The 14,873-nt window shown below is 51.2% G+C and overlaps 2 long non-coding RNA genes across 2 annotated transcripts; both read left to right on the top strand.

The window, feature by feature from the left end:
* Window positions 1–670: 670 nt before the first annotated feature.
* On the top strand, window positions 671–6,319 carry LOC102150789 (uncharacterized). Its single transcript, XR_011421785.1, has 3 exons — window positions 671–2,856; window positions 3,245–3,634; window positions 4,843–6,319. It is a non-coding gene; the product is annotated as an uncharacterized lncRNA (long non-coding RNA).
* Window positions 6,320–6,980: 661 nt separating this feature from the next.
* On the top strand, window positions 6,981–14,560 carry LOC138915678 (uncharacterized). Its single transcript, XR_011421784.1, has 3 exons — window positions 6,981–7,122; window positions 8,997–9,188; window positions 13,363–14,560. It is a non-coding gene; the product is annotated as an uncharacterized lncRNA (long non-coding RNA).
* The last annotated feature ends 313 nt before the right edge of the window (window positions 14,561–14,873 follow it).

Raw genomic sequence — 14,873 nt, 5'->3', positions numbered from 1 at the left:
CAAGGGGGACTTGGAGCTCTCAGTGCGACGAGGCCCAGGTTAAAACGGGGCCTGGCGCAGGCAGCACGGTGTGAGAGAGGAGACCCATCGTCTGCACCCTCGCAGAGCCGGCGCAGTCCCTGAGGCTCAAGATTGTGAACTTCCATGGCCTTGCTTTGCCCTTGATCCGTACGCTGGTCCAGACGTGTACTGGGAGGGGAACCGGGAGTGGTGGTGGTGGGGTCCCTGCACACAGTTGCCCCAGCAACTGTTGTTCCTCAGGCTTACGAGTGCCACAGGAAACTGTCCACTCACACTGAAGACTAGACAGGGAGGTGCCAGGGCTGACACTGGCCGTTCCCACTGGGCAAGCCCTCTCCTGCTGGGTGAGTGGGTGCTCTGGCGACAAGAATCAAAGCACTTGTGCTTACGGGAGGATGACATGTCAGTCCCCCTGGTGAAGAGGCTTCACTGTGCTCTAAGTCCATTTAAGACCCATCATTTGGAATTCCAAACAGCAGAGACTTAACCCTTGGCACGTGTGGCCAAATAGCAGCTTCTGAAATCTAGGTTTCTCAGTCTTTCAACCTCCAAATATCGCTGTTCAAGCTTACCTCGATTCCACATGTCTAAAATACAACTACCTAGATTCTTCCAGTTCCCTGAAGAAGCTTCCCTCTGAGCTGGGGCCGCTGTGGAGAGCTGGGTTTGGGTTTTCATGGCAGTGTCTCAACAGGGGGCTCTGCAGGTCCTCAGAGATCTCCTCCCTGCATTGATGGTGCTTGAGGCCCTCGGAGCGTTTGCCGGGAAGTCCCTGCAGGCTGCACGCCCCGTGTGCACGCAGCTCGCGCTTCCCCCTCGCCTGTTCTGGCCTGCGCTCAGCTTTGGGGAAGCAGCCGTTGGCTCCAAGCCTAAGAGCTGTGTGTTTACATATGTGTGAGTCCATTCTGGTCCAAAGTACGGGAAAGTGAGGGGGAGAAGGAGCTGACAGAAAATCAGCCCGCGCTGGACCTGGGACAGGGCTGGAAAGCAAAGAGACCTGGTGTGTGGAGTTTGAACCCCAAAGCCCTGCCAGAGGTAGGGCCAGGCTTCCCCTTCAGGATGCTCGAAGCCAGAGGGGAGCTGAGGCTGTTTAGAGATCTGATTCAGTGAAGAGGCCCGGCCCTCAGCCCGGCTGCCTGACAGGAAAGGGGGCCCTCCTGGGAGGTGGGCAGACCTTTTGGCTTCCCCAGTCTCTTCTGTTCTTTAATACCCAACATCCAGCTTAAAACTTAACAACTGCAAAGAAGCAGGAACTGTGACCCACAGTCAGGAGAAAAGAATGGTCACTGGAACACACCATAGATGGCCCCGGGGTTTGAATGGGAAGAGAAGGCGTTCAAAATGTTATAAATACAGCAAGTAACTTAGAGGAAAGGAGGGACAAAATGGATGAAAAGATGAGGAATTTCAGCAGAGGCTTGGAAAATTATAGAGCCTTCCAGTGTTCCTCGTGATGGCAGGTGCCTGCGTGTTCAAATGTCCCCCCTGAGACCTCACACACCCTTCCTTTTTGATCATCTGAGAGACAAATGTTTATCTCCTACAAGCCCCGAGGCCTCTCTGGGGCCCCCTGTCTTGCTTGTCAAGCGAAGGTCACCCTGGGGACTGTTCCTGGCCCCCTTGCAGCTCCTGTGCTGCCCGGTGCTGGAAGGGTCAGGTCCCGGGAAAGGTTCTCTGTGCGCCAGGTCCTGAGAGCCACTTCACGTGGCCGGGACTCCTCTGAGGGGCCTCGGGCATCTGAAGGGCTGGGGCGTGGAGGTGGCCAGCTGGAGAATGGCTCCAGGTCCAGGCAGCACTCTGCACCGTTCTCTATCTTGGTGCCACGTGAGCCCTTGTCAGTGAGGCTCCATCCCTGCCCGTCAGTTTGGTGACAAGGAGGCCTGGCCGCAATTTACCCACAGTGCTGGTCTGCAGAGCAGTTGGGGCCTGGGGAGGGGCAGCAGCCCCCTTGTGAGCTTGGAGCAGCTCCTCTATTTTGGGTCTTTGGACTCAGCGGGACCCCAGGAGCTTTGAGTGTATCAACAGAGGATACAGCCCCAACACGCCCTGGAGGCCTGTTGATCTTTGCTTTTGGAGCAGTGACGGCTGTGAGGGAGGCCCCGCACTCCCCCCATAGGAGTCAGGAGGAGGGCGTCAGCCACCCGATACGGGATAGGGTGGTGGGAGGATGTGAGGGGCGGGTGGCAGGAGGTGCCAATGTCGGGGCGTACTTCAGATTCTTGACAAAGGTCGAGTCAGCTGTAAAATCTGTTTTCCGATACAGCGAGGTTCCTTGATGTCTGAAGAAGAGCTGGATTTAATATTAATTTGGCCATTTGGACTATGAGAGGTTATCCTGGCATTTATTATTTATTGGCTTACATTTTGTTTCTGGGGAGGTCTTGGAACATAAAAGCTGCTCCCGGTTTGCAGCAGGATATCCTGGTTTGTCATGAGATGGCAGCCTAACACAAGGATTGATGTGGTGGCATGCAGCTTCTTCCCTGAGTCTTGGAGTTATTTCCCTTCAAGCCTGTCAAAAATCCCGTTTTACAGCCGCTACAAAGAATCGCAGCCCTTGGTGCTGGAAACCACGCACATCCAGGGGCCGGGGTTATTTCTCTATAAACAGTGTAACTTGATTTTGATCAACACCCTCCCTGCCAGAAGGGACGCTCACAGAGTCAGGTGGTTTAAGTAAGATAGAGGTTAAAAGGAGAGAGAAATTATGAGACCCTGGGGAAGAGGCATGATCGTCGATGACATTCAGAAATTGATGGCGCGTCAACAAGGTGGAAGGAGAGGAGGCGAGGAGCAGCTCCGCTGGCAGGATTCTCCGGGAGACTGGCCTGATAGGTATGGGGCAGCTCATGATGAGGGAGGGGTTTCCACTCCTGTCGGCTCTGTTTGTTTTTGGAGGTGCCCTTTTCCCCTTTTCCCGTGAAATGATTTTCTGCCCGGTGACCTTGTTACTACCATGGGAGAGACACTCATGCCACAGAGTAAATGATACAGCGTTGGGCAGTGGTGTATAGACGTGAGCTCGTGAATTTCATTGTGACAAGTGTCCTTTTTTGTGTTTATAGAGGTAGAAACTGAGACAAAGGGAAATGAAGTTACTTGACAAAATGACCACCAATTAAGCTGTATTTATTTTTTTGACATCAGAGGCTCTCTGGTGATATTTACTCATGACGTCTGGGTTAGGAACCACATGACTGTAGTTTTCCCCTCTCCTCATCAGGGAGCAGGAAGTGCTTGTGGAGGAGAGGGCAGCAGCAGCGGTGAACTGCCCTTGTTATTACAGCGCTGCCTGTCAGAATCGCCAGCGTCCGCAGCACTTGAACCTGAGGGCAAGCAGAGCGTTTGTGAAAGGCACGAATGGCTAAATGTCCACTGAGAGGCACAGAGAGGGGCCGCCTCATGCTTAGGCAGAAGAAATGGCCCCATAAAATGCCCCTGTCCCCTCCCTGCGACAGTGTAGTCACAGGCAAGCTCCTGCCCCGGAACCGCAGCTCCTGGAATGCCAGCGAGGAGAGTCATGCTTCCAGGGAGAGCAGTCGCTGTCTCCAGAGTCTTATTTTGAAATGCAAATACCCTGGCGAGGGTAATAAATACCCTGCCATGTGACAAGGTGAGCCAAAACTGAAGAGGCGGGAGGGGCTGAGGTGGGCTGGGGAGCTCCCAGAGGAAATGAACAGCGAGGAGACTTGGGGCGACAACACTCGTGGTTGATGTCACCCTTTTGCCTTCACAATGAAAACCTGGACTTGGAATTTCCTCGGATGTGGACAGAGGCCCGAGAGCCTGACTCTGCTCGCCTGGGTGTCACTGGGGAGAAGCAGATTGCTGTCTGTCTTTATTCTCCCTCCCCTCCACTGAGGGTCTCCATAAACCGGTGTGCAAAGACTGCTGGAGGGGCTGGTGTGGGGGCCCATGGTGCCAGCTGTTTCTGAAGAGTGGGCGCCTTGCTTCCCCAGCTGTGGCAGGTGCTCAGTTCTATTGGCCGAGGCTGGTAGCTGTATGAGGTGCCCGGCTTCCCCTCCCTCCCGGAGACACACCTGCTTCCCTTGAAAGCAGAGAGCACAAATCTTTCATTGTGCTTGAAAGGTTATCTGTTATTAATACAGAATTCCGAACAGAGAACCAGCCCTGAGGGATATGAGTGCTGCATGGGAGGAGGCACATAAATTCGCTCTGATGCTGGGGAGGCCCTTCCTTTTTTTTTTCCTTTTATTAGGTAATTGATCAGAAACATTGATCAGAAAAAATTATGCCTTGTTGACCGTATTCTTGGATGAAGATCAATGGCGTTAATTTTCAGTATATCAGTTCCCAATTGGGCACTAATGGAAGGGATGGAGTTGTATGATATGTCACTGAGCGGGACCCAGGACAACTGCGTTCTCAAAGGGCGTCCGGGAGATTTGATTTCGCCAACCTATTTAACAGATAATAAAGTGGGCAATCACACCTGGTAGAAAGACTCTGCAGACATAGGTTTAAAAGCTGTTCCCAGTCCTTTACTCCAAATGCTGTTGCGTGCTCCCTGAGCTGCCTTCCTGAGAGGGGAATGACACAGCAGAGCTTGGGGCGCCCCATGCCCCTTGTTCTCCAGGCGTGAGCCGCCTCCTTCCCCTCCAGCGTACCTTTCCTTTTCTACACCCCATATCTTGTCCTCAGTGGGAGAAAACTTTGAGTTGAAAGATGACAGTTGACTGTATCAGATATAGAGAAAGCCAGGAATAGTCTATCAGCAAAGGCTTCTGGGGTTTGCGTTTGAGTGTTGGCCTCTTGCCTTATTTTAATGTCATGGTTTTTTGTGTTTCTGTCTTCTTGAAGATGGACCTGAGTAATATTCGTCTTCATGAGAAATGCTGGTTGTGGTGTGAGGAAGGTGCAGAGTTTTTGGCTAGGAAGTGGATTGGAGAAGCATTGGCTCCCCGGCTTCTGGGAATCCCGAGGGTGGGAGCCTCTGCTGTGGAGCCGCTGTGTGGGCCTGTGGCGGACGAGGCCATGAAGAGGAGGAGATGCTGCCACGGAGGGGGCCAGCTGGAGTCACGGACTCTTGTCCAGCCTGGCCGTTGCTCTGGAGGCTTTTCTGCGCCCAGGTGTTTGCTGAAGCTTCTGGCTTCTCAGACTCCAAGCCAGGGCGGTTCCTCACCTGTGACAAGTCAGCCTTTACCGCGTCCGCCTGACGTTGAATGGTAATGGAAGAATATGCTACAATTCTTGAGCGTGGGCGCCTTCGCATTTCCATTTTCCAACTGCTCATTTGATTCTAAACCACTTCAAGGGGAGTTTTCAGCAGAAATTGTTAGAATAACCACGTGTTATTTTTAGCGGGACCAGAAAGTCAAGAAATGGGGCTTAGATGAAATCAAAAGGGAATGTGGTCAGATGGTTGACCAGCTCGACCACCACAGTCCGCTGCGTGGTTGAGAGAAGGGGTGAGGAGGGGTCCTGGTTCCTTGAGATTTAACAAATGGAAGACCAGCCACCACTCCGGATAGTGTTGCCGTTTCCCACCCAGTGACAGGAAGCTGACCTAGCTGGTGTCCGAGCTTCCCTCGGCTTGAGGACTTGAGGCTCCATGAGTGCTGTAGGATAAATCAGTGGCTGCGAGTGTGTCCTGAGAGCTGTTGGGGTCAGGCCCCCAAGCTTCCTGCTGTCGACTGAACTGTGTCCCCCAGCTTCATATGCTGAAGCCCTAATCCCCAAGCTAAGGCCTTTGGGGATGTGCTTAGGTTTCGATGAGGCCTGAGGGTGCGCTCTTAGGATGGCGGTAATGCTCTTATAAGAAGAGACTAGAGAGCTCCTCCCTCTGTTTCGGCCATGGAGGACACAGGGAGAAAGCAGCCATCTGCACGCAGAGCTCTCGCCAGGACCCAAGCATGCTGGCGCCCTGAGCTCAGAACTCCAGCCTCCAGAACGGTGAGAAGATAAATGTCTGTTGTGTAAGGTGCCCCGTCTGTGGTATTTGTTATGGCAGCCTGAATGGATGACGCTGCCCAAGGAGGTGCGGCCTACCTTGTCTGCGGAGGAAGTGGTGAGCGGGTCAGGTGCTCTCTGTTGTGGGGGCTGGGCAGCCTGGTGAAGCGTGCCACAGCGGCCCTGAAGACCCGGGTGGCTCATGGCCACAGCATGTCTGCTGGGGTTCGGCACACCAGGGTCCTCCTCCTTCCTCTGTGTAGACTCTTACTTCACTCCTCCTGAGAAAAAAATGATCAGAGGAGTTTAACTTTTTCCTTAAGAGATTTCCGTATATCTTGGAAAAAAATACAAAACAACCCAATAAATAGCCCTTTATTGGAAAACCCTCCTGTGCTCCCAGCGGCATTCTTCTCCAGCTGAAGACATATGTGAATTTCCTGCTCCAGAACCAGCAGGATAAACCCTGGAATTCCGGGTCTCCTGTCAGACTGTGCTGGGCCTGGGATCGCACCCTACTGCACATTAACTAGTTAGCCTGCCACAGTTCCGTGGGTGCTGGCAGAAGGCACAAGGGGCCTGGCTCAGAGAGCAAGGACTCCATTCTCACAGCAGTAGCAGGGGCCAGAGACGCAGCATTTTCTTGTACTGGTTCAAAGCAGAGGGCCAGGTGACACCCGCACATGCAGCGGGCTGTGTTATGGGACAGGAATGCTCCTGGTCCCTGAGTTGTTATAAGGGGCGGTCAGTGTGCCTGCCCTTCGCTGCCGAGGGAGAGCACATCTGTCTCTCTCTTCCGTGGCTGTCCGCCATGAAATATCCTTGAAAGGTAGTCCAGAGCAAAGGCCTCTGCTCACAAGATGTGCAGAATGGGAGAGACCATGAGGAACTGTCTCCCGACATCTCCATGACCTGTGTCCCACCTTATCTGTCATCACCCCTGCCTCACACTTTATGCTCAGTCATAGCAAACTGCTTGTCATCCCTGCTGCGTGGGCTGTTCATTCACGATACGTCCGCAGCTCCAATTGTCCTTTCTTCCTTCCCAGCCGCTTTTCGCTCATCCTTTAACAGTCAGCTTGAGTGCTGCCGGAGGAGTAGAGGGCGTGGCCCATTTCTCCTGAAGTCCTTCCTCGGTTCTCCAAGACTATATAGTCATGGCCACTCTAATGATTCCAGGTGAATTCAGATGTAAGTACGGCTAATTTTTCCATGCAAATACCTCCCCTAGCCAACTGCAAGCTCCCTGAGGACAGGGCCCTGCCGCGGATGCCTCGGCAGGGTGCAGGCAGGCAGTGGCACACGTTAATTCCTCATGGACCGGCGGGCTGTTCGAAGTCTGTGACTCGGCAGTGGCCATGCAGACGCATGCTGCTGAGCTGTGCTACAGTGAGGTCCTTTTGGGATATTGAGGTTGCCTGCTGGACGTAATTCCCTGAAATTGGCTGCATTGACTTGTGGACTCTTTTATAAGTAGCTGTTGTCTCTGCAAGAAGCAGCCCCCGAATCATACCAGGTGTGTTGGGATCTGGGTTCTGATGTGTTCTGTTAATTGAAGCAACTGCATTTCTCATTCTGACCTACGGAAGGGACTTGCTGGGAGGGGGAGGCACCTCTGTGCTCACGAGGTCTCTCCCACACAGAGAGGCGGAAGTACAAGTTCCTCCAGCAAATGTTTACTGAGCATTGACAGTGCACGGGCAAATTAGAGATGTGGAGGGGAAGGGGGCATTAATGAAAGCCTGGTCTCTGCCCTCTGGAAGCCTCCATCCAGCAGGGTGGGATCATGGCACTTAGTGAAGGCAAGTCATGCATGCGAGACAGATAACAAGGAGATGAGACTTCGCATGCGACTGGATGTGGAGCTACATCATTTATTACTGCATACCAAATTACCCCAAACGGAGTGGCTTAAAAGAACGTTTATTATCTTGTTTCTGTGAGTTAGAAATTTAAGAGTGGCTTAACTGAGGAGTTCTGGCTCAGGGCGTCTCATCTTGTAGCCCAGACATCAGCCAGGGCCTCAGTTCTCTGAAGGCTTGACTGGGGCTGGAGCATCTGTTCCTGAGAAAGGCCTGTCCACATGGCTGTGGGCCGGGGCCTTGGCTCCTCGCCACATCTGCCTTTCCATTGGGCTCTTTGAATTTCTTCACAAACTGGCAGCTGGTCTCTCCCAGAGTCGATGATCCAAGAGAGAGCAAAGCAGAAGCTGCAGTATCTTTTATGACCTACCCTTCAAAGAATGCATCATTTCTGCAGTATTCCATTGATTGCGTAGGCCAGTCCTACTCAATGTGAAAGGGGCAACAATACTAGGAGACAGGGATCATTGGGGACCGTTTTGAAGGCTGGCTAGTGTAGGATTGTCTCCTGCTAGTAAAGGGACCCAGCAGTGGAGAACAGAGCCCCCGGATTCCCTGTGTCTGTCTTTATTCCTGAACAAACTGACAGCCTCTGCGGGGACTACTTCTGGAAGCTCTGCCTCGGGCCCCAGGCAGCGGGAAGAGCTCTGAGTCTGGCCCTGGAGATGTTGCTGGTGCCTGCTTGTGAACACAGAGACGCCCCTGTTTCAGAGAGGTCTCCTGGCAGGGCGGCGGGGAAGCCATGCTCCGCGCGCTCCTCCTGAGCTGGCTCCCGAGGGAGTACTCTCTCTTCTTCGCTGTGCGCCTTTGGGGTGGAAGCTTCCTCCGCCCTCCGTCCAGGCTCTGGCTTGCCTCTCTCAAAAGGAAGCATTTGAATTGCTGACCCAGATTGGTCTCAGCTCAAGCAAGATGCATTTTCTCCCCGGGCCCAAGGCAGTCAGCCCCCAGATGAGGTTTATTTAATAAAAGAATTAGTTCCAGTTGAATTCTCGAGATGGCATTATGGGTTCATTTGAAGCAAAGTGGAAGGGGCAGGAAGCCCAAAGGTCGAGGAGAAGCTAATGGACGCTGTTTTCTGAGCATGCATGATGCACCATCTGAAAAATGCAATGTTTCCAGAATGACATTTTCATTTTCCACGCCTGTGGCTTGCTGTCACTCTCCTCCTCACACATACCCTACGAGGACTAAATTCTGTTTCAGATGCACATTTAGGCCATGGCTCCTTGTGTCTGTGTTTTCCATCCCCGGAGCAGACCTCCAGCACTGATGGCTTGGAGCGGGCCTCTTCAGAGCTCCTGTGGAGATCTAGCTGTTTCTGCCTCCTAGCATGCACCCCACTCCTGAGAATCGCTCACCTGATCTTCACTCTCAGCCCATGAGCATTCAGCGAAGGTGAGTCCATCCTGGGCTCACCCAGTCCCCATGGTCCCTCTGGCCCTGGCGATTGGTTCCAAATGAGCATATGACCGAGGCCAGGCTGGTCAGAACCAGGATTCAGCTCTGGAAATTTTGTTGAACTTGTGGACTCGCTGCCATCAGCTTACCACCTTACGTAGCCACCTGTGCATCAGGCAACCTGGGAGACAGAGAAAAGAGGCCGGGCCTTGACATGTCTGTGCTCTGGAGCCAGCTCCAGCCAAACCCAGCCATACAGGTTCTCTTTTTGCCTAAACCAGTTTGGATGCCATATTCTGTCCATACGATATGCTGCTGCTTTGTGGAAGTCAAGTGTCCCACCGCTCCCACATGGAGCCTAGTGCCTGGGGTGCAGAAGCCATGGGAATGGGTCTCTTAGTGTCTCGTACATGTCCACCATTTGAGGGACCCAAGGCAGTCCAAACTGGCCTCGGCACCATGCACAGATGCCCACCAGCTGGGGCTCAGGTCTCAGGATTGCAGGCTTGGGCTGGCAGAAATGAACCTGAGGCTTATGGTGGGGCTGTCGCAGTCTAGCTTGCTACCTGCTTGTGTCTTGTCAACCTCTCTTGGCAAACAGGGAGAGTGTACCTGCACTGCAGACTTGCTCTGTCTCTGATCTGCAGCCTTCTCTGCGTCAGCGCCCGTTCTTCCGGCCTGCTCGGAGCCAGACCCTTCCCCTCCCCACCTCCTGGGGTCTTGCTCTGTCAATTTTCTCAGGCTCTACCTGTCAATTGCCTTTTTCTCTTCAGACTATATACAGATTTCAGATCTGGACACTGAGCAGAAAGTGCCGCCACCGTTTTGGTCCTGCCCTCCCTTCTAGCTACTAATCTTCTTCCCTTCTCAGCCAAGCTTCTTGAAAGTGTGGTCTGTACCCTTTTCTCCCATCTCACTCACTCCCCGCCACCTCAGTGTCTGGTAGAGGAGACCAGTTTGCAGTATTGGCATGAACAGTGGAACCAGCGCACACGGAGCCACAGCACCGTGTGCTCACGGCGTGGCTGGCATGGTGCCTGTGTGTGCCCTCCTGACGTTGATGCCCGGGGTCCCTGAGGTGTTGGACAGTGTGGAGCCGTCAGTTTCTTAGAACTCTGAAGCTGTGGGTTCCAATCCTCATTCTCTGAGGTGTTTCCTTCTACTTCTCCGCGTCTTGGCCTCCTGGTGCCCCCCAAGCCTGCGGGTTTTGTCTTTTATGTACTGGCCTTCTGCCACCAGCCCCCTCCAGCTCGCTCATGGCTTTAGTTACCAGCTCTGTGCACTTGCTCCCAGATATTTATCTCTGGACCCAACCTCTCCCATGGCTGACCACTGTCTGCTAGCTATTCCGCAGGAATCTCAAATTCAAGATGTCTGGAACGGACTTGTGCCTCTGGCCATGACAGAACAGGAGGGCTGAGTTTACCCTTCCATCACGAACACCTAAAAAACCAGACAAAATATATGTCACAGCTGTTCTCAGGCAGTGAACGATGGGCAGCCAGGGCGGTGGCCATGAGAGACGGAGACAACTGGGGTAAGGCCTGGCTCATCTGAGCTTCCTGCCTGGAGCGAGTCTCCAGGGAGGAGGGTCCTCACAGAGCCCCATGGCCTCCCTGCGACGGGGAGACCGGGTGGAGGATCTGGGGAGGCCAAGGCGGCTGGCACTGCAGGCAGACCACCAGAGGAGGGAGAGCAGGAGAGCTCCCTGGAGGCCCGCAGGCCCACTCGAGCCTTCGGCTGAGTGCCCATCGGTGCCTCGTGTGAGGGGACAAAGCTTGAGGCTGCTGAGAGGACCCCAGGGAAGGAGCAGAGAGAAGGGTCTCTGGAACTCACACGTTCCCAGTAGCTGAGTGGAGAAACCTTGCAATGCACAGGGCATCAGGAAAATACTCAGTACCCACAACTTAGGTAAAATGGACACATTTCTTGAAAGACCCAAATGACCAAAGCTTACTCAAGAAAGAAGTAGATAACTCAAATAGCCCTATATCTATTAAAGAAATTGAATTTCTAGTAAAAAATCTTCCTATAGGGTCCGGCCTGGTGGCATAGTGGTTAAGTTCGTGCTCTCTGCTTTGGCAGCAGAGGTTCTTGAAGGTTCCACAAGGTTCTTGGAGGTTCTCGATGGCATTGGATCTTGAAGTTTCGGATCCTGGACGCAGATGTAGCACTGCTCATCAAGCCACGCTGTGGCAGCATCCCCCATAAAACAGAGGAAGATGGGCACAGATGTTAGCTCAGGGCCAATCTTCCCCACAAAAACAAACAAAAAAACCCCCAAAACCTTCCTACAAAGAAAACTACAGCCTATGGTGGCTTTAGTGGGAAATTCTACTAATCATTTAAGGAAGAAATAATACCAATTATATCCAAACTCTTCTAGAAAATTGAAGATGAGGGAACACTTCCCAATTCATTCTCTGAGGCTAGTATTACCTTTAATGTCAAAACCAGAAAAAGACATTACAAGAAAAGAAGACTGCAAATTAAAATTTCTCATAAATATAGACGTGAAAATTTTTAACAAAATTTTAGCAAATTGGATCCAACAAAATACAAAGAATACATCGTGACCACTGGAGTTTATCCTAAGAATGCAAGAGTATTTTAATATTTGAAAATAAACCAATGTAGTTCATCTTTAACAGATAAAAAGGAAGGAAGATCTTATGATTATCTCAATAGGTGCAGACAAATTATTTGGCAAAATCCAACGTCCACTCATGATTAAAAATCCTCAGTAAAGTAGGGATAGAAATAATTTTCTCAACTTGATAAAAGGTTTCTATTCTCTAAGATCATACTTAATGGTGGAAGATGGAATGCTTTTGCCATAACGTCAGTAATAGGACAGGGATGTCCACTCTTGCCACGTCTGTTCACTCCTCTGCTGGATGTGCTAGTTAGTGCAGTAAGGCATGAAAAGAACAGCATACAATTAGTAAAGGAATAAGCAAAACCATCTTGATTTGCTGACCGCATCTTCACCTATGCAGGAATCTACATAATCTTCGCCTAAGAAACCTACAAAAAAGCTACAGGACTTATAAATGAGTTTAGTAAGGTTGTAAGAAAAAGATCAATATGCACAAATACATTGTATTTCTATATACTAGCAACAATCATAAATTTAAATTTAAAATAATACAATTTACATTAGCATCAAACGTTTGAAATACCTAGAGATAAATTTGGCAGAAGATGTGCAAGTCCTATAGACTAAAACCTACACAACACTCTCTGCCAAGAGAAATGTTGAAAACTTAAATAAATGTGGAGAGATATACCATGTTCAGGGATCAGAAGACTCAGTATTGTTAAGATGTCAATTCTCTTCAACTTGATCTAAAGATTCAACATAATCCCAATCAAAATTTTCTGGAGAAAGTGACATGCTAATTTTAAAATTTATATGGAAGTGCAAAGGTCCTAGAAATAGCTAAAATAATTTTGAAAAGGAAAACAAAATTGGAAGACTGGCACAACCAGAAAGGGAGCAGATAAGTGGCTAACTGTGCTTGGGGTTTAATGGCCAGGCCTGGATTTGGCAAATCTTCCATCCAAGGCTCGAGTTACTTCACGTTACAGACTGAGTGTAAAGCCCGCCATGATCCTCTGGGGTCACTCTCATTAACCCTAGGGACCTATCCCCAAGCATCTATGTGCTTTCTGCTAACTGACTACACCTGCAACTTTCCGTGGGCTGATTTGGGGCATCAGAGCCTCCTCTCCTGCTTGTAGAGAATATGACGTTTTCTCACCCCGACAGCCCACAGACGCGACCAACTGCTGCGGGAGGAGAAAAGCCCAGCATCCTTGCTTTGAGGCAGGTCCAACTCTGAGGAATCATTTATGCTCTGGAGCCTCCACGGGCTCAGGCTGAGTCTGAGACTTCAGGCGAAATGGAATCAACGCCTGTTTGCCTTCTCTTTTCTCCATCCTGCTTCCTCCCTTCTCCCTTAGTGGCTTCTTCAGCAGCACTTTTTCAACAAATCAATTGCCCCTAAGAGAAGCAAGGGTGGCTGAGCACCCAGCGAGTCTCACAGCCCCTTATTTATCTAAGTTTTTCTTTTAGAGACTAAGTCTAGGCTTCCTTTCGCGAAGAGGCCTCCTCAGCTTGTCTCCATCGCTGAGTGGCTCTGTTGACCTATCTTCTTGCCCTCTCTAGGCTTGTTCTCCTGCAGCCAGGAACGAAGCCATGTGCATCTGTGCATCCCTGGTGTTCACACAGCCCAGGGCGGGCATCCAGTAACTGCCAGACACACTGTTTCTAAACTGCACATCTCTTCACGAGGACCTGCTGCAAGGGTGGCGTGAGCTGTGACCCAGGGGTCTTTGCTCTCTGCCACCTCCCTGATGTGGAGAGAGCTGAGATGTCCAAGCAGACGGCTAGAGAGGGAGGCTGGACCCTTGCTGCTGTCCTCAGGCCAGTTTCCCAACTCTGGGCTTTGCATGAGAAGTTGAGTCTCCCAGCCCCCCAGGCATTACAGCTCCCAAATTACACACTCTATTGCTCTGCAATTAAGCAATAATGCAATTAAAACGAACGCAGCAAAGATGATGATCTGTGGGGTCCGTTGATGAAAATGCTTCATTTAAATATTGAGCTCAGTGCGGAGAAAGAATAAACATTCATATCTCTATTTTTTTTATTACATAAAAAGGAATTGGTCTCAAAACAGTTGTGAGTTTTATGAGTCATCACTTCTGTTCAGCCCTCAGCTTTCTGCTGTGAGATGCGCTGGAGGAATCTTTCCCTTGTGGTATCCACTTTGTTGTCTCCACCATGCAGTGGGGGTGGTTCTGCAGGCAGATCATGTCCCTTGCCACTTGTTTGGCCCCTCTGATGCTTTGCTATGACTTGTCTGGGGACCTGCTGACAGTTGCCTCGTACTTTCCACCCTCTTCCTTCTCCTAGGGCCGGGGAGCGGCTGCTGAGTCAGTTCAATGGAGGAGGGGCCATGGAGGCGGAGCTCCATCCCCGGAGCACAGGGTTTCCATGGCACGGCCCGAGGCTGGGTTTCCTGGCATTTCTTTGTCAAGTTGGGGAAAGTCAGCCCTGGAGGTTCCAGAATGACATGGCTCCTTGGCTCTGAAGTGTGACACAGACAGCACAGCGAGTGCTCCACAGAGCACTGCGTTCTGAGATGGAGGCCTTCTTATCTTTTTGGTTAAAATGGTCTTTCCTATTTGAAATGGTGTAATAACGGAGTTCTTTCCTTGGTGTTCTCGCTCACTAAATTCAGTTTCCCAAATTGCTTTGTATTAGGTTGAACCATGGGAAATGGCTAATATTCAACTGTTTTGACCTATAAAAAGTGCTGTTATTTGATCTTTTTGACCAATAAAATGGCAGTTACAGATGGTTCAGTCTACTAATTTTACTGATTCATGAGAAACCAAACCTCTGGAACCGAGTGGCATCGTGGGAAGACCCTCCTGCTGGGCCCCGGGGGGTTCAGAGTTGAGCCTGGTTTCTATGCTTTTCGGCGACCGTGGTGACTCCCCTCGCCTGGACAGGGCTCAGCCCCTGGTCTGTGGAGTGGAACTCGGGACCCGTGTCCTCTGCGGCTCGTGGGGTCATGTGAGACGGTGGGTATTACATTGCCTCTGAAATGCCAAAGTGCCATGTGCGGGTTGGGTTGTGGGCTGCCCGCCGGGTGACTTGTGTCTGGAATC

This window comes from Equus caballus, chromosome 10 (genome assembly GCF_041296265.1).
Source record: "Equus caballus isolate H_3958 breed thoroughbred chromosome 10, TB-T2T, whole genome shotgun sequence".
In the NCBI taxonomy this organism is placed as follows: domain Eukaryota; kingdom Metazoa; phylum Chordata; class Mammalia; order Perissodactyla; family Equidae; genus Equus; species Equus caballus.
This window is presented reverse-complemented; position numbering and strand designations above follow the sequence as displayed.